Source organism: Phyllobates terribilis, unplaced genomic scaffold, assembly GCF_046119375.1.
Source record: "Phyllobates terribilis strain yellow unplaced genomic scaffold, ASM4611937v1 Scaffold_11__3_contigs__length_659146591, whole genome shotgun sequence".
Classification (NCBI taxonomy): domain Eukaryota; kingdom Metazoa; phylum Chordata; class Amphibia; order Anura; family Dendrobatidae; genus Phyllobates; species Phyllobates terribilis.
This window is the reverse complement of record NW_027362771.1, coordinates 575,545,940-575,570,112: the sequence shown is the minus strand read 5'-3', so window position 1 is coordinate 575,570,112 and position 24,173 is coordinate 575,545,940. Positions and strand designations below refer to the sequence as shown.

At 45.0% G+C, this 24,173-nt stretch overlaps 6 non-coding genes across 6 annotated transcripts; all 6 read left to right on the top strand.

The window, feature by feature from the left end:
• Nucleotides 1–1,671: 1,671 nt before the first annotated feature.
• Nucleotides 1,672–1,744, top strand: TRNAK-UUU (transfer RNA lysine (anticodon UUU)). Its single transcript has one exon. It is a non-coding gene; the product is annotated as a tRNA-Lys (tRNA).
• A 7,075-nt stretch (nt 1,745–8,819) lies between these two features.
• Nucleotides 8,820–8,959, top strand: LOC141168070 (U4 spliceosomal RNA). The gene has a single exon (XR_012251823.1). It is a non-coding gene; the product is annotated as a U4 spliceosomal RNA (small nuclear RNA).
• Nucleotides 8,960–13,162: 4,203 nt separating this feature from the next.
• On the top strand, nt 13,163–13,302 carry LOC141168221 (U4 spliceosomal RNA). Its single transcript, XR_012251966.1, has one exon. It is a non-coding gene; the product is annotated as a U4 spliceosomal RNA (small nuclear RNA).
• An 879-nt stretch (nt 13,303–14,181) lies between these two features.
• Nucleotides 14,182–14,254, top strand: TRNAK-UUU (transfer RNA lysine (anticodon UUU)). Its single transcript has one exon. It is a non-coding gene; the product is annotated as a tRNA-Lys (tRNA).
• Nucleotides 14,255–14,960: 706 nt separating this feature from the next.
• LOC141168179 (U4 spliceosomal RNA) lies at nt 14,961–15,100 on the top strand. The gene has a single exon (XR_012251926.1). It is a non-coding gene; the product is annotated as a U4 spliceosomal RNA (small nuclear RNA).
• Nucleotides 15,101–20,579: 5,479 nt separating this feature from the next.
• Nucleotides 20,580–20,719, top strand: LOC141168169 (U4 spliceosomal RNA). The gene has a single exon (XR_012251918.1). It is a non-coding gene; the product is annotated as a U4 spliceosomal RNA (small nuclear RNA).
• Nucleotides 20,720–24,173: the final 3,454 nt, after the last annotated feature.

Genomic DNA, 24,173 nt, shown 5'->3' with positions numbered 1-24,173 from the left:
CTCCCAGACCCCAATCCATTATAAGTCCGTTTGGGTATCCTCCCCAACGTCAATTCATTATAAGTCCCTGTATAGCATCTTCTCTAACCAACTAATTCATTAAAAGTCCATGATGACGTCCTCCTCCTTTTTCTCCCAATTCAATATAAGTCCCTGATAGTGACGCGCCCCCTGGGCCGTGTGGGGAACCCAGAACTGGGCCTTTTAGTGGATGCTGGGGGTTGTAGTCACCGTGGCGGTGACCCAGTCCCGTGGCTCAGAGTGGTCAAACCAGTGGCAGTCTATTTATGTGGTTTTTATGATTATTAAATGTCCGACTACGCCACCTGTGGATTGCAGTTAGGAGGAACCGCCGCTGCTGGGCAGGCTGCTGAGGCTGATGAGGTGTGCAGCTAGATGGTGTGACTCCCCACAGGAAGAGTATTGCCTCAGGGCAGCGTGAGTGGATGATGAGAGTTGTGGTGCAAGGGCGCAGCAGAAACTACTCAGAGTCTTTGCAGTGCAGTCCAGGGTTTTTACTCATAGTTGTTAATCCAGATTATTATGGCCGGTCATAATCTCCCGCGTCGTACTGTGTTCGCCAAGTGAGGGGCTCGGCCGACTCCCAGATATCTTTGGAGTACTTATCAGGACCCCCTTCATGTGTCCTTTCTCTGGCTCTTCGTGCCTCACACCTTACACTGCTTCTGTCCAGCTGCCTCGGGTCTTGGCGGGCGACGTGTGTTCCGTCCCCTGGACCCTATGTGGTCCCTTCCTAGCGTGGACTGTGAGGGGCTGTGACACATGCAATGCCACAACCTCCGGTGACTAGCTGAGTGTGGTTTCTGCCTCCACTAGTTAAGGGAACCGGTTCCCTGTCTTGGCCTGACCCCCCTACCTCCAGGTAGCGGCGGGCGTACGGCCGGCTTGCTGCATCTCCCGTACCTCTGGGGTCCCTTCTTCTCCTGGAGCCTTTCCTGCTCCCTCTCATCTCTGCTCTTTCTCTTCTCAGTCTTGGGCCTCTCAGGCTAGGCTCGCCTCCTGGAGCAGAGCTCCACAGAGCCCTGCTCTTTCACTTCTCCCCTCTGACTGAACACACTTCCTAAGATGGCTCCCCTCTTTATACTCCTACTCAGTGCACCCAGGATCTGCACTCTCCACCCACACACCACTGGGTTCCCCCTTTCCTAGGTGACCCCTCCCCACTCCTGCCAGGGATCAGGGACAATTGTGCTCTCCCGTGGGAGCATTGTCGCCCTGTCCCCCGGAAATGTGGTGTAATGCATGCAGGTGTCAGGGTCCTGAGCCATACTCCATCCTTACCTGAGAGTGAGATATCGCACATCTGGGTGAGATGCAATACCTCTGTAGCGACCGAACCCTCTGGGTGCTACACTAGCGTCCGTCCTCACTCTCCAGTTTATTATAAGTCTCTAATATCATCCTCCCCTACCCCCAAGTCATTACAAGTCCCTGATGACGTCCTCCCTCCAATTCAATCGTTGCGTCTTATGGGATCATCTCTGCATTGCTGGACAGGTCTGGAATACAGAAGAGACGGTTCCCTTCCAGGACGTAGAAACCAATGGACAGAACGTATAGTGGTGAGTGGTGATAGTCTGTAACCAGAAAGGAGGAGCAGACGGCCGATAATACAGGAGAAAGTCATTGTGTCAGTGATCATGTACAGAAGCCCGGATAGCTCAGTCGGTAGAGCATTAGACTTTTAATCTGAGGGTCCAGGGTTCAAGTCCCTGTTCGGGCGGACGCTTTTAATTACAGAATATTCAAACAATATTTCATGGGACAGATACAGATTTGGGAACGCAGGCACAGTATGGAGGATAAGGTCACATGTACTGTTTGTTACATTGTCGCTTTAAGGAATGTATAAATAGCTGAAGAAGCTGACCCCAGAAATTGTTATTATGTGGTGATGGTATGGCGGTATTCAGTCACTATTTGGAGTTATTATGTGGTGATGGTATGGCGGTATTCAGTCACTATTTGGAGTTATTATGTGGTGATGGTATGGCGGTATTCAGTCACTATTTGGAGTTATGTGGTGATAGTATGGCGGTGTTCAGTCACTATTTGGTGTGATATAGTTATACTATGGCTGTGTGCCCACTATGCATTTTTTAAGCTTTTCCGCAGCAGCAATTCCGCTGCAGAAATGCTTAAAAAACGCTTGGTAGAAGGTCTGCCATGTCCCCCAATGATAATCCCCATGTGCTGTGCACATGCTGCGGAAATTCCGCTGCGGATTATCATTGCGGAAAAATCCACAGCACTACCAATTATTTTGCGGAATTGTGGCGTTTCAGCCGCCATTGACTCGCATTGGACCGCAAGATATCTGCATCACTGCATCTGTACATGCGGATTCCATGCGGTTCAATGTGCGGATGGTACCCGGACTTGGAGAAGAGGAGACTCTCATCCAGACCCAGGTACCATAGTATCTGTAAAAAATATAATAAAATAAAAAATATACATTATACTTACCTTCTGATGACCCCCGGAGTCCTTGTCCTGGCATGCCGGCAGCTCACGGTAGACTAAAAGGACCTGCGGTGACGTCATGGCAGGACAAGGACTCCGGGGGTCATCAGAAGGTAAGTATATATTTATTTTTACCATTCTTTTACGGTCACACTATATCATAGAATCATAGAATCATAGAATGGTAGAGTTGGAAGGGACCTCCTGGGTCATCTGGTCCAACCCCCTGCTCAAAGCAGGGTTCACTAGATCATCTCAGACAGATGTCTGTCCAGCCTCTGTTTGAAGACGTCCATTGAAGGGGAACTCACCACCTCTCGTGGCAGCCTGTTCCACTCATTAATCACCCTAACTGTCAAAAAGTTTTTTCTAATATCTAATCTGTGTCTCCTCCCATTTAGTTTCATCCCATTGCTTCTAGTCTTTCCTTGTGCAAATGAGAATAAAGATGATCCTTCTACAATGTGACAGCCCTTGACATATTTGTAGACAGCTATTAAGTCTCCTCTCAGTCTTCTTTTTTGCAAGCTAAACATTCCCAAATCCTGCAACCGTTCCTCATAGGACATGGTTTGCAGACCAGTCACCATTCTGGTCGCTCTTCTCTGAACTTGCTCCAGTTTGTCTATGTCTTTTTTAAAATGTGGTGCCCAAAACTGTACACAGTATTCCAGATGAGGTCTGACCAAAGAGGAGTAAAGACCGATAATGACTTCACGTGATCTAGACTGTATGCTTCTGTTAATATGTAGCACCCTGAGGATTCGGCTGCTACAGGGGTATTGCACCTCAACCCAGAGGTGTGATATTCCACTCCCGGGTAAGGATGGAGTGTGGATCTGAGCTCGGTAGGCTGCATGCACTACACACATCCCATTTCCGAGGAGCAGACCGACGGTACTCCCACTTAGAAATGTGCAGGTACGACCGAGTCTGTTCCTGGCTGGAGTGGGAGGGGGGTGGTACATCCCAAGTAGTGTAGGGGCAGATAGGGGGAGCAGCCTGGGTAAAGATAGGAGCTCATTGGGTGCTGGTCACCTGAGCTCACACATAGAGGGTGTATATAAGGTGGGCACCATCAAAGAACAGGGTCAGTCAGTCAGTCTTTGCAGAGGAGGAGAGCAGAGAGCAGAGAAGTCCCAGAGAGAGAGAGGAGAAAGCCAGAAAGACCCAGAGGGGGAAACAGAAAAGGAACTCTGAGAACCCAAAGTCCATCAGCGGGTGAAGAGTTGGCATCAGGGTACCGGAACCCAAGCTGGTGGGGGCAAAAACACACCCTAGCCAGAGACCGGAGGCCGTGGGCAGCGTCTGCCACGGCCACCCACCACATCCACCCCGAAGGCATACCACGTGGAGGGTCAGGGAACCCAAGGCCAAGGGTCTCCCAACAGAAGGCCCGAGGGAGCTGGACCTGGGTGGATCAATAGTGGGGACGGCCAGAGAAAGGACAGAAGGAGAGCTCAGGGTCACGCTCCGGACTCGCTTGGGGGTTGGCTGGATCCAGGACCTGGTGGACGCAGCACGGCTCGGGTGGTCACTTGAAGCTGGAGTGACCGGAACATCAGCAGTGAGTAAATACCCTAAACTGCACAACCCGACTCTGTCTTCCTTTAACATCTATGCTGCACCACCACAACCCCCATCCTCTGCACCTGACCCCCTGAGGCTATACCCCACCCGTTGGGGGTTACACCATCAAAAGCTGCACCTACACCATCAGCCTCAGCGGACCCTGCTGCAGCGGCGGCCATAGTGACCGCAATACAACGGGTGGCGTAGTCGACAATAAAGAACTTAATAACATCTGTAGGACTGCCACATACAACTGAGTTTGACACCCTGGGCACGGACCGGGTCACAGCCACTCGGAAGACTACAACTCCCATCTGATCCGGCTCCGGATATTCCCCCTAGAGAATATGGCCCAGGGGGCGCGTCAAATACATCCCAGAATTGTATTTGCCTTTTTTGCTGCTGCATCACACTGTTGACTCATGTTCAGTCTATGATCTATTAGTATACCTAAGTCTTTTTCACATGTACTGTTGCTTAGCTCTATTCCTCCCATTCTGTATATGCTTTTTTCATTTTTATTGCCCAGATGTAGTACTTTGCATTTTTCCCTGTTAAAAACCATTCTGTTGGTTGCTGCCCACTGCTCCAGTTTATTTAGGTCTTTTTGAATCCTCTCTCTCTCTTCTCTAGTATTAGCTATCCCTCCTAGCTTTGTGTCATCAGCAAATTTAATCAGCTTACCCTCAATTCCTTCATCTAAATCATTGATAAAGATGTTGAACAATACAGGTCCCAGGACGGAGCCCTGTGGTACCCCACTTGAGACATTCATCCAGCTGGATGTGAAGCCATTTACAACCACCCTTTGAGTCCGATCACTAAGCCAGTTATGAATCCACCTAACAGTTGCCTGGTCCATTGCATACTTGGTCATTTTTTCAATAAGGATGGTGTGAGATACTTTGTCAAATGCTTTGCTGAAGTCAAGATATACTATATCTACAGCATTTCCCTGATCCACCCAGTCATTGATTCTGTCATAGAAGGAAATTAAGTTAGTCTGACATGACTTGTTAGTTACAAACCCATGCTGACTCTGGTTAATCACTTCATTCTTATCCATGTACTTACATACATGTTGTTTAATAATTTGTTCAAAGATCTTTCCTGGTATAGAAGTCAGACTCACCGGCCTATAGTTCCCTGGGTCCACCTTCTTCCCCTTTTTGAAGATAGGAACAACATTTGCTCTTCTCCAGTCTTCTGGGACTTCTCCTGTTCTCCAAGAATTTTCAAAGATTATGGAGAGTGGTTCTAAAATTTCTTCTACGATCTCCTTCAGTACTCTGGGGTGTAATTCATCTGGACCTGGAGACTTGAACTCATTTATGTTAGCTAAATATTCCCTCACAATCTTTCGGTTTACAGATAACTTGGATTCCTCTATTCCTTTAAAAGGACAGTGAAGATCAGTTGATGTTACATTTTCTTTCTGAGAGAAAACAGATGCAAAATAGGAATTAAAAAGTTCGGCCTTCTCAACATCCTCTCTTACCATTTCTCCATTTTCATCCTGTAAAAATCCTATAGCATCTTTGACTTTTCTTTTACTTTTGACATACCCCCAAAATCCTTTTTTATTGCTTTTGACATCTCTTGCAAGCCTTAATTCATTGTCAGCTTTAGCTAACCTGATACGTGCCCTGCAGGATCTGCAGACTGCATTATAATCTTCTTTAGATATGCCTCCCTCTTTCCATTTAATAAACATTTCTTTCTTTCTTTTTAGCATGTGTTTAAGTTCTGTGTTCATCCATCCTGGTTTCCTTAAATGCTTCCCATTCTTCCTACTTTTCGGGATTGTTAACGATTGTGCTTTGAGAATCTCATTTTTAAAAATTTCCCATCCTTCCTGGACATTTTTGTCCTTAAGGACATCCAGCCATTGGATCCCTCCTATTCTCTTTCTGAGTCTCTTAAAATCTGCCTTTCTAAAATCTAACCTTGAAGTTTGAGTCTTCACATGTCTTCCTCCTCTAGTTATCCAAAATTCTATAATAGCATGATCGCTGCCTCCTAGGGTCCCAGCCACCTTTACCTCCTCAACCATTTCCTCCCTGTTTATAAGGATTAGATCCAAAGTAGCATATAAATCTACGCCGGTTGCATGGATTTATATAGTGTGACCAAGTTGTCAAGCACTTTCCAAGTGATGCTAAAATCGCTTGGAAATCAGGAAAAAATAAAAAGATTCATCCAGTCTATTCAGCGCTCCCAAACGACAGGCACCAGGTAGAAGTATTATAGATCTTCAGAAATTTACTTAGGATAAAAATCATCACAAAACGATACATAGAACAACGCGTTTCGGCTATATATTTATACAAAATAGCCTTCCTCATGTGAGATATGGCAATATATATGTGTAGAACAGGCAAGAAAGCTTGTAAAAGAACTTCAACATGACGTTTCAAGGATGGAGCGAGACTGCCATCTACTGGCCAGATACAGTCAAGCGGAACCAAAATATGCAAGGGAAGTTGTAGGGAGAGCAGGTTCAGACGCTGGACCCGATCAGGTGACTTCCAGGAAGGAGTTCCGGGAGATAAGAGGCCAGCGTGCCAAACCTGAGGGTTCTTTGGCGCCAAGCAGCAGAAAGGAGCAGACGTGCTCCCTGCGTCCTGAGAAACCCTGCGTGACAGGCCAAATCCAGAGGCCTGAGAGGTGCTCCAGCCGGGCACCGGTAAAAGAGCTCTGGATCCCTCACAGTTGTGACCCGAGTGCTGTGCCTGCTGAGGAGACTAGGAACCTGATCGCGGTGCTGAGTGAGTTCGCGGAACCCGACGTCACCCGCCGACAGACGAGGCCTGGACCCCCCTATCCAAGGCTCGAGAGACTGCCTCCAATGGCCAAGCAGAGAGGAGTTGAGAGACGGTTGCCCCAGGAAAGTCACGCCAGCGGAGACAGAGGAGCTGCATACGTGAGCAGGGCCGTCACTTCCACTGTTCACCCACGGTACTGGGGACAATTGGGTTTAGGTACTCAGGTTGGGAGGGGAACGGTTGGGGCTAAAGTAGCACAACATGATTTAATTGAATTTATCCTGAAGAGACTCACGGCCAAGCGGGAATAACCGGTGACCCCCACTAGAGCCAAATGCACAGTTAAAGAACTTGCGTGGTGTCTCCCATGATTGAGGGCATCACCTTACTTTGAGAGGCTGCGCCTTACTTTGAAGAGACTGCGCCTTACTTTGAGAGACTGCACCTTACTTTGAGAAATTTCGTATTTTTCTGATATTTCAAACCACTGTTCATTACCCTTGTTGCTAATCCCTTGTTTCAGTATACCTGTTGTATAAAACTGTTTACAATCATCTCTGACTGTTCTCGCCTTGGGTCTCTGTGCGTTGCATTCCGGCACCTGCTTTACATATGTATAAATCTATAGCTGAAACGCGTTGTTCTATGTATCGTTTTGTGATGATTTTTATCCTAAGTAAATTTCTGAAGATCTATAATACTTCTACCTGGTGCCTGTCGTTTGGGAGCGCTGAATAGACTGGATGAATCTTTTTATTTCTTCCTGATCTTCATTCCACGGTCTCCTGGCTGAGAGATCCGTTGTCTCCAGACTATAGCTGCACATCAAGGAGACAAGGCATCTCAGTCAGACCTAATAGGTCGATACGCTATACCACAAGCTACATCAAAGGTGAGCAAATCAGCTTCTAAAAAAGAATATATAAAAAAAAGAGTTGTACTAAATTATCTGCACTTAGATCTGCGCCCGTGTTTTTTGTCTTTCCCCCTCTCCTAGACCCTATAGCCTTGGAGTCATAAACCTCTGACCAAAATCACCTGGAAAGCGCATGACAACCCGCATGAGGAAATGCATGTGAAGAACGCTCCACATCCGCATGTCCCTGGCAGGAAAAACACATGTACAATCCGCATGTACAATCCGCATGTACAGTCCGCATGTACAATCCGCATGTACAATCCGCATGCACAATCCGCCTGTACAATCCGCATGCACAATCCGCCTGTACAATCCGCCTGTACAATCCGCATGTACAATCCGCATGTACAATCCGCATGTACAATCCGCATACACAATCCGCATGCACAATCCCCATGTACAATCCGCATGTACAATCCGCATGCGTTTTTTCTGCCAGGGAGATGCAGAAACGCTCAGGAAAAAATCCGGAGCATTCTGCATCATGGGCACATAGCCTTAGGCGGCATTCAGTCACTATTTGGTGTTATTATGTGGTGATGGTATGGCGGTATTCTGTCACTATCTGGTGTTATTATGTGGTGATGGTATGGCGGTATTCAGTCACTATCTGGTGTTATTATGTGGTGATGGTATGGCGGTATTCAGTCACTATTTAGTGTTATTATGTGGTGATGGTATGGCAGTATTCAGTCACTATTTGGTGTTATATAGTTATACTATGGCGGTATTCAGTCACTATTTAGTGCTATTATGTGGTGATGGTATGGCGGTATTCAGTCACTATCTGGTGTTATGTGGTGATGGTATGGCGGTATTCAGTCACTATCTGGTGTTATTATGTGGTGATGATATGACGGTATTCAGTTATTGAAGAGCAGTCAGATGGAGGATAAACCCTCTCCCCTCCCCCAGCCTGGGGGGCCTTTCTTTCTTCCATTACAGATTTAGGGGAGGGGCGTTATTAGCATATCTACTCCCAGAATCCTTTGCTCCCACAGCCCCCTAATGACTTTGTCTCTCCTCAGTGTAGACAGAGCCCCAGATCCGGAGGCCACAGCTCCTCACAGATGGCCTCCAGCTTTGCGCAGTGGCAGTATCATAGCCCATGAGGTTTATCCGAGGCGTGATTATTGCTAGTTGAAAACTTTTCCCAATACCCCGCCATGAGGGCTCGTAATACAGTCAGCATGGCAATTTTTGATAGTCTCCCAGGAGACTGAATAGGTGGTAAAGAGCAGACTAAGGATGGGTGGTGTGCAAATAGCAATCTGTGAGCTTTGTGGTTGGAGTTTGTCATGATAGTGCTTTCAGTTGTGCAATGTGGTGGCCATCTTTGCACTCTTGTGGTGGCTCTGATGCTGCCATCTTTGTACTCTTGATAATACTGTGCGGCCGTCATCTTTGTACTCTTGTGGTAGCTCTGGTGCCGCCATCTTTGGACTCTTGTGGTAGCTCTGGTGCCGCCATCTTTGTACTCTTGTGGTAGCTCTGGTGCCGCCATCTTTGTACTCTTGTGGTGGCTCTGGTGCCGCCATGTTTATACTCCTGATATTACTGTGCGGCCGCCATCTTTGCAGTCTTGTGGAGTGTCTGGTGCCGCCATCTTTGTACTCCTGATAATACTGTGCGGCCGCTATCTTTGTACTCTTGTGGAGTGTCTGGTGCCGCCATCTTTGTACTCCTGATAATACTGTGCGGCCGCTATCTTTGTACTCTTGTGGTGTGTCTGGTGCCGCCATCTTTGTACTCCTGATAATACTGTGCGGCCGCTATCTTTGTACTCTTGTGGTGTGTCTGGTGCCGCCATCTTTGTACTCCTGATAATACTGTGCGGCCGCTATCTTTGTACTCTTGTGGTGTGTCTGGTGCCGCCATCTTTGTACTCCTGAAAATACTGTGCGGCCGCCATCTTTGTACTCTTGTGGTGTGTCTGGTGCCGCCATCTTTGTACTCCTGATAATACTGTGCGGCCGCCATCGTTGCACTCTTGTGGTAGCTCTGGTGCCGCCATCTTTGTACTCCTTATAATACTGTGCGGCCGCCATCTTTGCACTCTTGTGGTAGCTCTGGTGCCGCCATCTTTGTACTCCTGATAATACTGTGCGGCCGCCATCTTTGCACTCTTGTGGTAGCTCTGGTGCCGCCATCTTTGCACTCTTGTGGTAGCTCTGGTGCCGCCATCTTTGTACTCTTGTGGTGGCTCTGATGCCGCCATCTTTGTACTCCTGATAATACTGTGCGGCCGCTATCTTTGTACTCTTGTGGTGTGTCTGGTGCCGCCATCTTTCTACTCCTGATAATACTGTGCGGCCGCCATCTTTGCACTGTTGTGGTAGCTCTGGTGCCGCCATCTTTGTACTCTTGTGGTAGCTCTGGTGCCGCAATGTTTGTACTCCTGATAATACTGTGCTGCCGCCATCTTTGTACTCTTGTGGTGGCTCTGGTGCCGCCATGTTTGTACTCCTGATATTACTGTGCGGCCGCCATCTTTGCACTCTTGTGGAGTGTCTGGTGCCGCCATCTTTGTACTCCTGATAATACTGTGCGGCCGCCATCATTGTACTCTTGTGGTGTGTATGGTGCCGCCATCTTTGTACTCCTGATAATACTCTGCGGCCGCTATCTTTGTACTCTTGGGGTGTGTCTGGTGCCGCCATCTTTGTACTCCTGATAATACTGTGCGGCCGCTATCTTTGTACTCTTGTGGTGTGTCTGGTGCCGCCATCTTTGTACTCCTGATAATACTGTGCGGCCGCTATCTTTGTACTCTTGTGGTGTGTCTGGTGCCGCCATCTTTGTACTCCTGATAATACTGTGCGGCCGCCATCTTTGTACTCTTGTGGTGTGTCTAGTGCCGCCATCTTTGTACTCCTGATAATACTGTGCGGCCGCCATCTTTGTACTCTTGTGGTAGCTCTGGTGCCGCAATCTTTGTACTCCGGATAATACAGTGCGGCCGCCATCTTTGTACTCTTGTGGTGTGTCTGATGCCGCCATCTTTGTACTCCTGATAATACTGTGCGGCCGCCATCTTTGCACTCTTGTGCTAGCTCTGGTGCCGCCATCTTTGCACTCTTGTGGTAGCTCTGGTGCCGCAATGTTTGTACTCCTGATAATACTGTGCTGCCGCCATCTTTGTACTCTTGTGGTGTGTCTGGTGCCGCCATCTTTGTACTCCTGATAATACTGTGCAGCTGCCATTTTTGTACTCTTGTGGTGGCTCTGGTGCCGCCATGTTTGTACTCCTGATAATACTGTGTGGCCTCCATCTTTGTACTCTTGTGTCTGATGCCGCCATATTCGTGCTCATGATTCTGTGCTGTCGCCATATTTGTGCTCCTAGCGATCCCATTCTCAAGTTGTGGTTATCACCACACATGTTGTTATTTCTCTGGGAGACCATACAGATTCGATCACTGCCACCAGATGTCAGGGGATGCAACTCAGCTGCCTCTTATGGTCAGGACAATTACACAATAGACTGACGAGTGATGGACGAGGCCCCAGCTGCTTCTACTACAAGGCCGGTTATTGAGGAACTCACAGTGAGTGTACGGTATATGCACCTCCAATTCAAACGCATGGAATATATGTATATGTATATATACATATATATATATATATATACCCCCCGTATGGTCACTGCCAGCTCCACAATAACAAAAGGGAACCACTGCTCGCTGCCACCACCTCTGATTGGACACCCTTTACAGATAGCGTATGGCTTCAGGGTTGCGGTTTACAGAGCCAGAGGAACAGCGATATTAAATTTTATATAGTTAATAAAATATATAAATCCAGAAAGGTAGGCAGTGTTTATAAAAATATACAAAGATGATACAAAAGGGGAACAAAACAATATGGTATATATTCAATTACATAAAATAAAAGGGATAATAAGAGAAAAGTACTAAACCTAATCATGGAAATGAATCAGAGCTTAGTGGAAGAAAGTATTCCTTAGAGCAATAGACAGAATCACAGAGTACTGTGTCTTCCAGAACTGACAAATACCAAAAACCCAAACTTTGCTTTTTATTAGATCAAGGTTACCCGCACATGCCTCCCCTCAGTGAGCTTATATGGGGGCCTGTCATGGGATGTGCTAGGTCTTTTAGAAGTTTATGAGATTTCCAACTTTCAGCATATCTTTGCCCCTGGAGGTCCCAGGTGGGAGATATTATTGTGTTTTCTATCACGATTTTACCTTTCTATAGAGATGAAACATGGCACAGATAGCATCATCCATCGGAATGATATTAAGTTGGAGGGGTTCGGATGGCCTTACCATGATGTGAGTGAATGCATTATGGTTGTCCTTTCGCTACAGCACTGAAAATATTTCTCCCATAAATATCGGATTGATGCAACCCCAATATTCATCACTGACCACTGGCTCCTGAGTGTCTGAGATAATTCCATGAACAGAGGAAGCCCCTATACTTCTCTGCCTCTGAGCATAAGAATCCTAAGTTTGTTGGCTGGTTCCCATCAGATCCCTAAGGCCACGATCCCACTATCAGTATTTAGTCAGTATTTTTTCTCAGGAGTAGGAGCCAAAACCAGGTGAGGAACAATCAGAGAAAAGGTATAATAGAAATAAGTGCATAAATTCTGCATTTATCACCCACTCCTGGTTTTGTCTCCCACTCCTGAGAAAAAATACTGACCGAACACTGACCAAATACTGATAGTGGGGACGTGGCCTTAATGTAATTACCTGCTCACAGCAGGAAGTCCCTACTTCAATGTTCAGCTCTTTCTCACTTCCCCAGTTATAATTAATCCCATATGTTCAATGTGAGGGTGATATGTCCCATGTCTGGAGATATCTTTATGGATTTTACAATTTCTCTCTAAGACATCTGTTGCATAATATAATAATAATAATAGTTTATTTTTATAGCGCCAACATATTCCGCAGCACTTTACAAATTTTAGGGGGGACTTATACAGACAATACAGAATAAGCATATCTCATATCGAACGGATCTCCCTCCACTACCTAGAAATAAAACTACTATTTTTCTGGGCCCATAAACCTTAGATCTATGGAAATACGCAATTATTTTACACCAAATAGTGTAAAATGTAAAGAAACAGTAACAAAAAAATAATAAAATAGAATTTTTGGTTCCTGCATATAAAAAGCGACTGTAACATCATACGTACCCTAAAAAGGTACCGTTAAAAGCTCCTACAGCTCGGCACAAATAATAACAAAATGTGGCCCCACACAGCAACATCGCTGGAAAAATGTTCTCCATCCTCCCTGCTACCAATTCTTCTTAAGGGAGGGGTTTATTAGCATATCCACTCCCAGAATCCTTTGCTCCCACAGCCCCCTAATGACTTTGTCTCTCCTCAGTGTAGACAGAGCCCCAGATCCGGAGGCCGCAGCTCCTCACAGATGGCCTCCAGCTTTGCGCAGTGGCAGTATCATAGCCCATGAGGTTTATCCGAGGCGTGATTATTGCTAGTTGAAAACTTTTCCCAATACCCCGCCATGAGGGCTCGTAATACAGTCAGCATGGCAATTTTTGACAGTCTCCCAGTAGACTGAATAGGTGGTTAATAGTAGAAGAAGAGTTATTGCTGTTTAACTGGAGTAATTCTATATACAGTTGTATTGGAGCCGTATGTTACATGTGTCGGGCTGAGAATTATAAGTAACATTTCACTTCCCCGAGGACAAGAGAATCAGCAAAGAAACGTGCGGGATCAATTACAGGATTACTATCTAGTCAGCTGCTTCCCCGGAGATTTCTCCATGTAGTCATGTTGTTGTTTTTTTCTTGTTATGTGGGCATGGTATTGCGGTATTACAGTCACTATTAGTTATTATCTATAAGTGTCTGATAACAGCATCCCTCAGCCACCAATTGATTAAAAGTCCCTTATGGCATTTGCCACCCCCCCCCCCCTAATTCATCATAAGTCCCTGTATAGTGTTCTCTTCCACCCCTAGTTCATAATATGTCCTTTATAGCGTCCTCCACCAACCCCAATTCATTATGAGACCCTCTAAGTATCTTCCTCCCACAACTCAATTTATTCTAAGTCCCTTATGGCATCCTACACCACTCCCAATTCATAATAAGTCCCTTGTGGTGTCCTCCCGCACTCTCCTGTTTATTATAAGCCTCTGTATAGCATTCTCCCCAATTCATTATAAGTCCCTGATATCATCCTGTCCCATCCACAAGTCATTACAAGTCCCTGATGACGTCCTCCCTCCAATTCAATCGTTGCCTCTTATGGGATCATCTCTGCATTGCTGGACAGGTCTGGAATACAGAAGAGACGGTTCCCTTCCAGGACGTAGAAACCAATGGACAGAACGTATAGTGGTGAGTGGTGATAGTCTGTAACCAGAAAGGAGGAGCAGACGGCCGATAATACAGGAGAAAGTCATTGTGTCAGTGATCATGTACAGAAGCCCGGATAGCTCAGTCGGTAGAGCATCAGACTTTTAATCTGAGGGTCCAGGGTTCAAGTCCCTGTTCGGGCAGAAGTTTTTAATAAAGATGAAACCAATAAACACTATTTCTAAAGGATATAAGAGACCTAGGGAAGGACAAATGATGGCGACTGTTCAGGAAAATATCACGGTTACTGTGATATCCTTGATTCCAGTTAGTTTTGGGTGGTGACCTTGTTCTCCTTAGCTGCACTTTTGGCGCCAACAACAGGCGATCACTGGTAATGTAATATAGGAACTTGTGAACAGTCTGTATAGAGGGCACTATATGGCGGTATTCAGTCATTATTTAGTATTATAATGTGGTCATGGTATGGCGGTATTTAATTACTATTTTCTGTTATGTGCTGATGGTTTGGCGGTTATAAGTCACTATTTGTTATTATATGGTCACGGCATGACAGTATTGCCTCTCAGCTTCTCTTCTTGCGCCATCATCAGGAAGTTCCTGGTAATGCAATCCTGTAACACATAAGTGAAGGTTCCCCCAGGACGCAGGAGCAGACAGTCTGTATAGCAGGAGGTGGTGACACTATGGTCAGATGGAGGATAAACCCTCTCCCCTTCCCCAGCCTGGGGGGCTTTTCTTTCTTCCATTACAGACTTAGGGGAGGGGTGTTATTAGCATATCCACTCCCAGAATCCTTTGCTCCCACAGCCCCCTAATGACTTTGTCTCTCCTCAGTGTAGACAGAGCCCCAGATCCGGAGGCCGCAGCTCCTCACAGATGGCCTCCAGCTTTGCGCAGTGGCAGTATCATAGCCCATGAGGGTTATCCGAGGCGTGATTATTGCTAGTTGAAAACTTTTCCCAATACCCTGCCATGAGGGCTCGTAATACAGTCAGCATGGCAATTTTTGACAGTCTCCCAGGAGACTGAATAGTTGGTTGAGATAGATCTGAATCGGCCATGTGCTGTAGGATCAATATTCTAGAAATTATAACATTTCAGGTATATTTCTATGCCAATGAGAACTTGTTCCATGCAGGAAGAATTATATATATATATATCTGTGTGTATAAAGATCAAACACCCACTTTTCCAAAAATAAATAAAAAATTAACACATTTGTTATCGCTGGGTACATATATAAAATACTATTTATTATATACGGCGTACACCAAAACAGAAGAAAGTGTAAATGGCAAATTCTCTGGGACTTTTTTGGTCACCTCCCAAAATATGATGGAATAATAAGAGATCAGAAAGTCATATAGACCCCAAAATAGTACTGATAGTATATGTGTATATATATACATATCAGAAAATATAAAACAATACATGAAAAAATTCTATATATACTGTACATATGTGTGTATATATATATATATATATATATATTTATTTACATGAATATATAATTAGAAAAATACAGGTGCAGCACTAGCAAAGTTATTACAAAAACAGTTGGGTGCTAAATACGCCTCACAGGCAAAACCAAACCTCAAGACGTCCAGCAAAGACAAAGGCAGCGCTCCATAGTCCAATATAGGGGGATTTATTGACCCATCACGTCAGGGCAACGTTTCGTTCAAAATGTGAAACTTTTTCCAGCTTGAAAAAGTTCACCCTATATTGAACAATGGAGTGCTGCTGCCTTTGTCTTTTTTGGATATATATGTATATATAAATATATTTTTATTTTTTCTTTAAATATTATAAATATTAGATATGAACATTTTTTGAAAAATCTAAAAATTTTTAAAGATTATATATATATATATATATATATGCACATAATTTTTATTTTTTCTTTAAATATTCTAATATATATTTAAATATATGTATATAAAATGATATATATATAATATGTATTTAAATATAGATATGATATGTATATCTATTTTTTTCTTCTTAAACTGAGAAAATACGATTTATTTAAATATATTTATTCAATATATATATAATTTTAATTTTTTTCTTTAAATGTCTTTGATTTTTTTTCAGTCCCTTCGGGGTTTAACCCTGCGATTGCCTGATATAAGAGACCCGCAGCCGCTCCGTACATCATGGATCGCACCCAGACTGTGGACCGCAGATTTGTGAAACCGGTCTTAAATAAACCTTTCCTCTGGACGGAGCTCCGCCGTTATGGACGGGTCGTGTCTGGAATTACTGCTCAGCTTTATTTTAGTAAATGGAGCTCAGTTGCAATACCACACACAACCTGTGAACCGGAGTGGCGCTGTTTTTGGAAGAAAGCAGCCATGATTTCTAATACAGTACATGTTTGTAAAGCACTTTGGTTTTTTTTGGACAATGAATAGTATTTATTAGGTGAAGTTTTCTGTACTTGTATGTACAAACATAGCAGTGACAGGGGCCTTCACTAGACCCCCGGCTGTCATGGTAACCCATCGGCACCATGCAATCACATTGCAGGAGTGGGTGGGAATTTGGGGGGTCGAGATGGGTGCAGACAAATCACGACCATTTACATGCCGCTGTCAGACATTGTCAGAGGGTTGAACAGCAGCGATCAGAGCTTGCACCGGTGGTTGTCTTTGTTTCCCATAGCAACCAATCACGGTCCGGATTTCATTTCTTACACAGCTCTGGTAAAATGAAAGCTGCTCTGTGATTGGTTGCTATGGACACCAAAGACTTTCATAGCAACTGTTTCTTTCTGGGGTCACACAGACTTTTCTACAGAAAAAATAAATAAATTAAGAAAAACACTAAAAGTGTGTGATAAAAACACAAAACCGCAAGTGATGGGGGAAGGGGAATCACAGACCCAACCTATGTTAGAAGACAGACCCCACAGGGAGAGAGGCGTGGTCTCTTTCGATGTACATGGAGCCTTTCAGCTGACTATGATCCGGTCTAATCACCTTAAAGGGGTTGTCCAGGACAGAAATCTTCAAAGTGTTTCCGAGGATAAACGTCTCTATGTCACCAGACTTCCTAATATCCAGCGCTGCCTTCCTGTCGCTTCCTCTGGTCTTTGTTGACAAGTTGCTGGCGAGACATCACAACTACAGAACGTGACCACTGCAGCCAATCACCAGACTGATGCCGACCTCAGTGATTGGCTGTAGTGGTCACAAGTTGTGGCATCACTGCTGCAGCCTCTTGACAGGACGGGAAGCAATGACAGACAGGCAGCTCGGAAGTATCGGGGGGTGAGGAAAACACAGTTTATTATTATTTTCACTGGGCGAGCCTACGGAGATAGAAAACTTAATAATAGAAAAACCCTTTAAAAAGTTGAAAAAATACTCGCCTCCATACTTCATAAACAGCCAGTCACTGTACATCCTCTTAGGCCGTACAGATGTGGGATCACTGCAGCCAGTCTATGATCACATTGGTCACTGCTATGGCTAGTGATTGGCTGCAGCGGTTACATTGTAAAATGGTTAAACAAAACTGTCTACACACCTTCTTATAAGAGACAGACTAAATATTATGCATTTTCTTTATGTTGCTGCCATGTTGGCGTTCCATTATGTTGGTCTTGTTGCACATAGTACAGGCTCTTGTTGCACATAGTACAGGCTCTTGTTGCTCTCATGTTATGTGTATGGTCCGAGCGGAAGTGACGGGGAACTGTGCAGACATGGCGCTCGGCCTTGTGGCTTCAAATGGTATTACTGTGTGACTGCGTAGGTGACCCCTTGAACATCGGATGTTTCCTGCTACTCAGGATCAGTCATAGGGGGCACACAAAGCAGGCGGGAGCTGTGCACATCAGTAGTTATGGTGTGCAGCCTTAGGTCACTTACAGAGGGAACATAACCTCTGTGACTGACCCTGGCAGGTCCAAGGAGGCATTCATCCTATGGGCTTCAGTGAGCGTGCATGTAATATATGGTATCAGTATAGATCCCTTCATACTTCCCAGGTGCAAGAAATAATGTATTTATATAATACAAGGTGTTAGTTGTTGTTAGTTCCACACTGAAATCTTACCACTCCTATGTTTTCCACAGAGCCTGGATAGCTCAGTCAGTAGAACATCAGACTTTTAATCTGAGGGTCCAGGGTTCAAGTCCCCATTTGGGCAGAATTGTTATTTAATAAAATTTCATGACATTTTTTTTCAAACAACTGCATGATATGTATGTAAGGTCACCTGCACAGTTTCCCATATTGTGGCATCCATAGGCCACAGATTACACCGTCCCTTTTTGGATCACCTTGGGGAAGACCCGGCTTTATACAGATTTCGGGTAAGTATAAATAACCCGAGGCTGATTCGTTAATTAATCAGAAGTCACATTGGTCAGTTTTTGTCAAGGATTAGAAAAAAATGTCTGTTCCACACTAGTCCAGAGTTGTGTCCGGAGCCGCCAGCCTGATTTTTATTTTTTTTCTGAACAACTTTTCGAAAGTCACAAACAGAGAACATGGTTTATGGACACATTGAAAACCCATAAAGAACTGTCTAGAAATTTCTGGATGGTGCAAAAACCCGATTAAGTCTGGTATTACTGCTCAGCTCTATTGAAGAGAATAGGGCCTAGCTGCAATACCACAAACAACCTGTTCACAGGGGTGGCGCTGTTTTTTGTAACTCCGAAAAATTGCTATAAACTAGTAGTTGCATTTTTGAGACTGAATCATGCGGTTATAATAGATGTGCTTTCCTATTTTGTGGAGGTGGGAGATCTGACTTGTCTGCAGGCTGACGATGAAAGAAGTGGCCAATCTATTTTTTTTTCTCTCTGTTTTCTAAAAGCCACAACATTTTTATTTCTCCATCCGCGTTGCTGTATGAGAGCTCATCTCTTGCGGGACGAGATTTAGTGTTGTATGATAGCATTCATTTTGCCATAAAATATACTGAATAGTGGGAAAAATTCCAAGTAATGAAAAAGTTTTGATTCCGCCATTGTTATTTGAGTTTTGATTTTTTGGCGTTCAAGTTGCTGTAAAAATGACCTGATAACTTTCTTCTACTTGTCAGTGCGATCATCGTGATGTCACATTTTATATAGTTGTTTTACTGTAAAAAAAAAAAATCAAACTGCTTTAAATAAAAATATCTTGTTTCAGCCATCATATTCTGAGAGCCATAACTTTTATTTTTTGGGTTGTTAGAGTTGTGCGAGGTCTTGTTTTTTTCGGGGCGAGGTGTAGTCTATATTGTACCATTTTGGGGTCCATATGACTTTCGTATCTGTTTTAATTCCACTTTATTTTGGGAGGTGACATGACCCCTCCCCCAACCTCCCCTGCAATTCTGCCATTTAGATTTTTTTTTCTTCGGTTTCGGCTTGTAGCATTTGGGATAAAAATATTTTATTAGTTCAGATATTTAGAAACCCAGCAATACCCAATGTGCTAATTTTTTTACATATTGGTAAAAGGGGAGTGATTTTATTTTTATCAGTCCCCTTTGGGGACTTGGACCTGCGATTGCTTAATACTCACCTCTATACAGGCAGCCTCTGTACATCCTATTCTGGACGCACAGATGGGCATGATCTTATTTTTATCAGTCCCCTTAGGGGACTTAAACCTGCAGTTGTTTAATATTCGCCTCCATAAATAGGAAACAGCCCATCTCTGTACATCCTATTTTGGCCGTACAGAAGTGTGATCACTACTGTCAGTCTCCAGTCACATTGGTTACTGCTGTGGCTAGTGATTGGCTGCAGTGGTTACATTGTAAAAGGGCTTAAAAAACCTGTCTATGCACCTTCTTATAAGAGACCGTGGTTGCATTCACTCTTTGGAAGTGCTCAGAGGCTAATGGAAGCGAGTTAGGTCCAGCCTGAAATAGTCCTAAATCTTTAGTTCAGGGTTCGAGTACCTTTTCAGGCTGAAACTTTTAATAAAATTGAATAAAAAATGTTGAAATGACTCCATGATATATAGGTGATATAATATAATATACAGCACAACAGGCCTAATATTATGGGAGGAGGCTCAGCATGGAGGACTAGCGGTGATCTCCTCTGATGGTGCCACAGCTAGGTCACCTGTACAGTTCCTTACATTGTGGCCTCTATAGGGCCACAGATTACAACATCCCTTTTCGACCACCTGATGGACCTGGTATTACACAGGATGCGGGTGTCTATAAATGATCGGAGAGGCCGAGCCCAGAGATAGTATTCTCTCACTATCTGGCATTATTATGAGATCATGGTAAGTTGGTATTTAGTCACTACTTTGTATTATTCTGCGCTCATGGTATAACGGTATTATATCAATGCATAAACCCCCTCCCCTCCCCCAGCCTGGGGAGCTTTTCTTTCTGCCATTACAGACTTAGGGGAGGGGTGTTATTAGCATATCCACTCCCAGAATCCTTTGCTCCCACAGCCCCCTAATGACTTTGTCTCTCCTCAGTGTAGACAGAGCCCCAGATCCGGAGGCCGCAGCTCCTCACAGATGGCCTCCAGCTTTGCGCAGTGGCAGTATCATAGCCCATGAGGTTTATCCGAGGCGTGATTATTGCTAGTTGAAAACTTTTCCCAATACCCCGCCATGATGACTTGAAATACAGTCAGCATGGCAATTTTTGACAGTCTCCCAGGAGACTGAATAGGTGGTAAAGAGCAGACTAAGGATGGGTGGTGTGCAAATAGCAATCTGTGAGCTTTGTGGTTGGAGTTTGTCATGATAGTGCTTTCAGTTGTGCAATGTGGTGGCCATCTTTGTACTCGTGTGGTGGCTCTGATGCTGCCGTCTTTGTACAACTTATAATAATGTGCGGCCACCGTCTTTGTACTCTTGATAATACTGTGCGGTCGCCATCTTTGTACTCTTGTGGTAGCTCTGGTGCCGCCATCTTTGCACTCTTGTGGTAGCTCTGGTGCCGCCATCGTTGTACTCTTGTGGTAGCTCTGGTGCCGCCATCTTTGTACTCTTGTGGTGGCTCTGATGCCGCCATCTTTGTACTCCTGATAATACTGTGCGGCCGCTATCTTTGTACTCTTGTGGTGTGTCTGGTGCCGCCATCTTTGTACTCCTGATAATACTGTGCGGCCGCCATCTTTGTACTCTTGTGGTGGCTCTGATGCTGCCATCTTTGTACTCCTGATAATACTGTGCGGCCGCCATCTTTGTACTCCTGATAATACTGTGCGGCCGCCATCTTTGTACTCTTGTGGTAGCTCTGGTGCCGTCATCTTTGCACTCTTGTGGTAGCTCTGGTGCCGCCATCTTTGTACTCCTGATAATACTGTGCGGCCACCATCTTTGCACTCTTGTGGTAGCTCTGGTGCCGCCATCTTTGTACTCCTGATAATACTGTGCGGCCGCCATCTTTGTACTCTTGTGGTAGCTCTGGTGCCGTCATCTTTGCACTCTTGTGGTAGCTCTGGTGCCGCCATCTTTGTACTCCTGATAATACTGTGCGGCCACCATCTTTGCACTCTTGTGGTAGCTCTGGTGCCGCCATCTTTGTACTCCTGATAATACTGTGCGGCCGCCATCTTTGCACTCTTGTGGTAGCTCTGGTGCCGCCATCTTTGCACTCTTGTGGTAGCTCTGGTGCCGCCATCTTTGTACTCTTGTGGTAGCTCTGGTGCCGCCATCTTTGTACTCTTGTGGTGGCTCTGATGCCGCCATCTTTGTACTCCTGATAATACTGTGCGGCCGCTATCTTTGTACTCTTGTGGTGTGTCTGGTGCCGCCATCTTTGTACTCCTGATAATACTGTGCGGCCGCCATCTTTGCACTCTTGTGGTAGCTCTGGTGCCGCCATCTTTGCACTCTTGTGGTAGCTCTGGTGCCGCCATCTTTGTACTCTTGTGGTAGCTCTGGTGCCGCAATGTTTGTACTCCTGATAATACTGTGCTGCCGCCATCTTTGTACTCTTGTGGCGGCTCTGGTGCCGCCATGTTTGTACTCCTGATATTACTGTGCGGCCGCCATCTTTGCACTCTTGTGGAGTGTCTGGTGCCGCCATCTTTGTACTCCTGATAATACTGTGCGGCCGCTATCTTTGTACTCTTGTGGTGTGTCTGGTGCCGCCATCTTTGTACTCCTGATAATACTGTGCGGCCGCTATCTTTGTACTCTTGGGGTGTGTCTGGTGCCGCCATCTTTGTACTCCTGATAATACTGTGCGGCCGCTATCTTTGTACTCTTGTGGTGTGTCTGGTGCCGCCATCTTTGTACTCCTGATAATACTGTGCGGCCGCTATCTTTGTACTCTTGTGGTAGCTCTGGTGCCGCAATCTTTGTACTCCGGATAATACAGTGCGGCCGCCATCTTTGTACTCTTGTGGTGTGTCTGGTGCCGCCATCTTTGTACTCCTGATAATACTGTGCGGCCGCCATCTTTGCACTCTTGTGATAGCTCTGGTGCCGCCATCTTTGCACTCTTGTGGTAGCTCTGGTGCCGCAATGTTTGTACTCCTGATAATACTGTGCTGCCGCCATCTTTGTACTCTTGTGGTGTGTCTGGTGCCGCCATCTTTGTACTCCTGATAATACTGTGCAGCTGCCATCTTTGTACTCTTGTGGTGGCTCTGGTGCCGCCATGTTTGTACTCCTGATAATACTGTGTGGCCTCCATCTTTGTACTCTTGTGTCTGATGCCGCCATATTCGTGCTCATGATTCTGTGTTGTCGCCATATTTGTGCTCCTAGTGATCCCATTCTCAAGTTGTGATTATCACCACACATGTTGTTATTCCTCTGGGAGACCATACAGATTCGATCACTGCCACCAGATGTCAGGGGATGCAACTCAGCTGCCTCTTATGGTCAGGACAATTACACAATAGACTGACGAGTGATGGACGAGGCCACAGCTGCTTCTACTACAAGGCCGGTTATTGAGGAACTCACAGTGAGTGTACGGTATATGCACCTCCAATTCCAACGCATGGAATATATGTATATGTATATATACATATATATATATATATATACCCCCCGTATGGTCACTGCCAGCTCCACAATAACAAAAGGGAACCACTGCTCGCTGCCACCACCTCTGATTGGACACCCTTTACAGATAGCGTATGGCTTCAGGGTTGCGGTTTACAGAGCCAGAGGAGCAGCGATATTAAATTTTATATAGTTAATAAAATATATAAATCCAGAAAGGTAGGCAGTGTTTATAAAAATATACAAAGATGGTACAAAAGGGGAACAAAACAATATGGTATATATTCAATTACATAAAATAAAAGGTATAATAAGAGAAAAGTACTAAACCTAATCATGGAAATGAATCAGAGCTTAGTGGAAGAAAGTATTCCTTAGAGCAATAGACAGAATGACAGAGTACTGTGTCTTCCAGAACTGACAAATACTAAAAACCCAAACTTTGCTTTTTATTAGATCAAGGTTACCCGCACATGCCTCCCCTCAGTGAGCTTATATGGGGGCCTGTCATGGGATGTGCTAGGTCTTTTAGAAGTTTACGAGATTTCCAACTTTCAGCATATCTTTGCCCCTGGAGGTCCCAGGTGGGAGATATTATTGTGTTTTCTATCACGATTTTACCTTTCTATAGAGATGAAACATGGCACAGATAGCATCATCCATCGGAATGATATTAAGTTGGAGGGGTTCGGATGGCCTTACCATGATGTGAGTGAATGCATTATGGTTGTCCTTTCGCTACAGCGCTGAAAATATTTCTCCCATAAATATCGGATTGATGCAACCCCAATATTCATCACTGACCACTGGCTCCTGAGTGTCTGAGATAATTCCATGAACAGAGGAAGCCCCTATACTTCTCTGCCTCTGAGCATAAGAATCCTAAGTTTGTTGGCTGGTTCCCATCAGATCCCTAAGGCCACTATCCCACTATCAGTATTTAGTCAGTATTTGGTCAGCATTTTTTCTCAGGAGTAGGAGCCAAAACCAGGTGAGGAACAATCAGAGAAAAGGTATAATAGAAATAAGTGCATAAATTCTGCATTTATCACCCACTCCTGGTTTTGTCTCCCACTCCTGAGAAAAAATACTGACCGAATACTGACCAAATACTGATAGTGGGGACGTGGCCTTAATGTAATTACCTGCTCA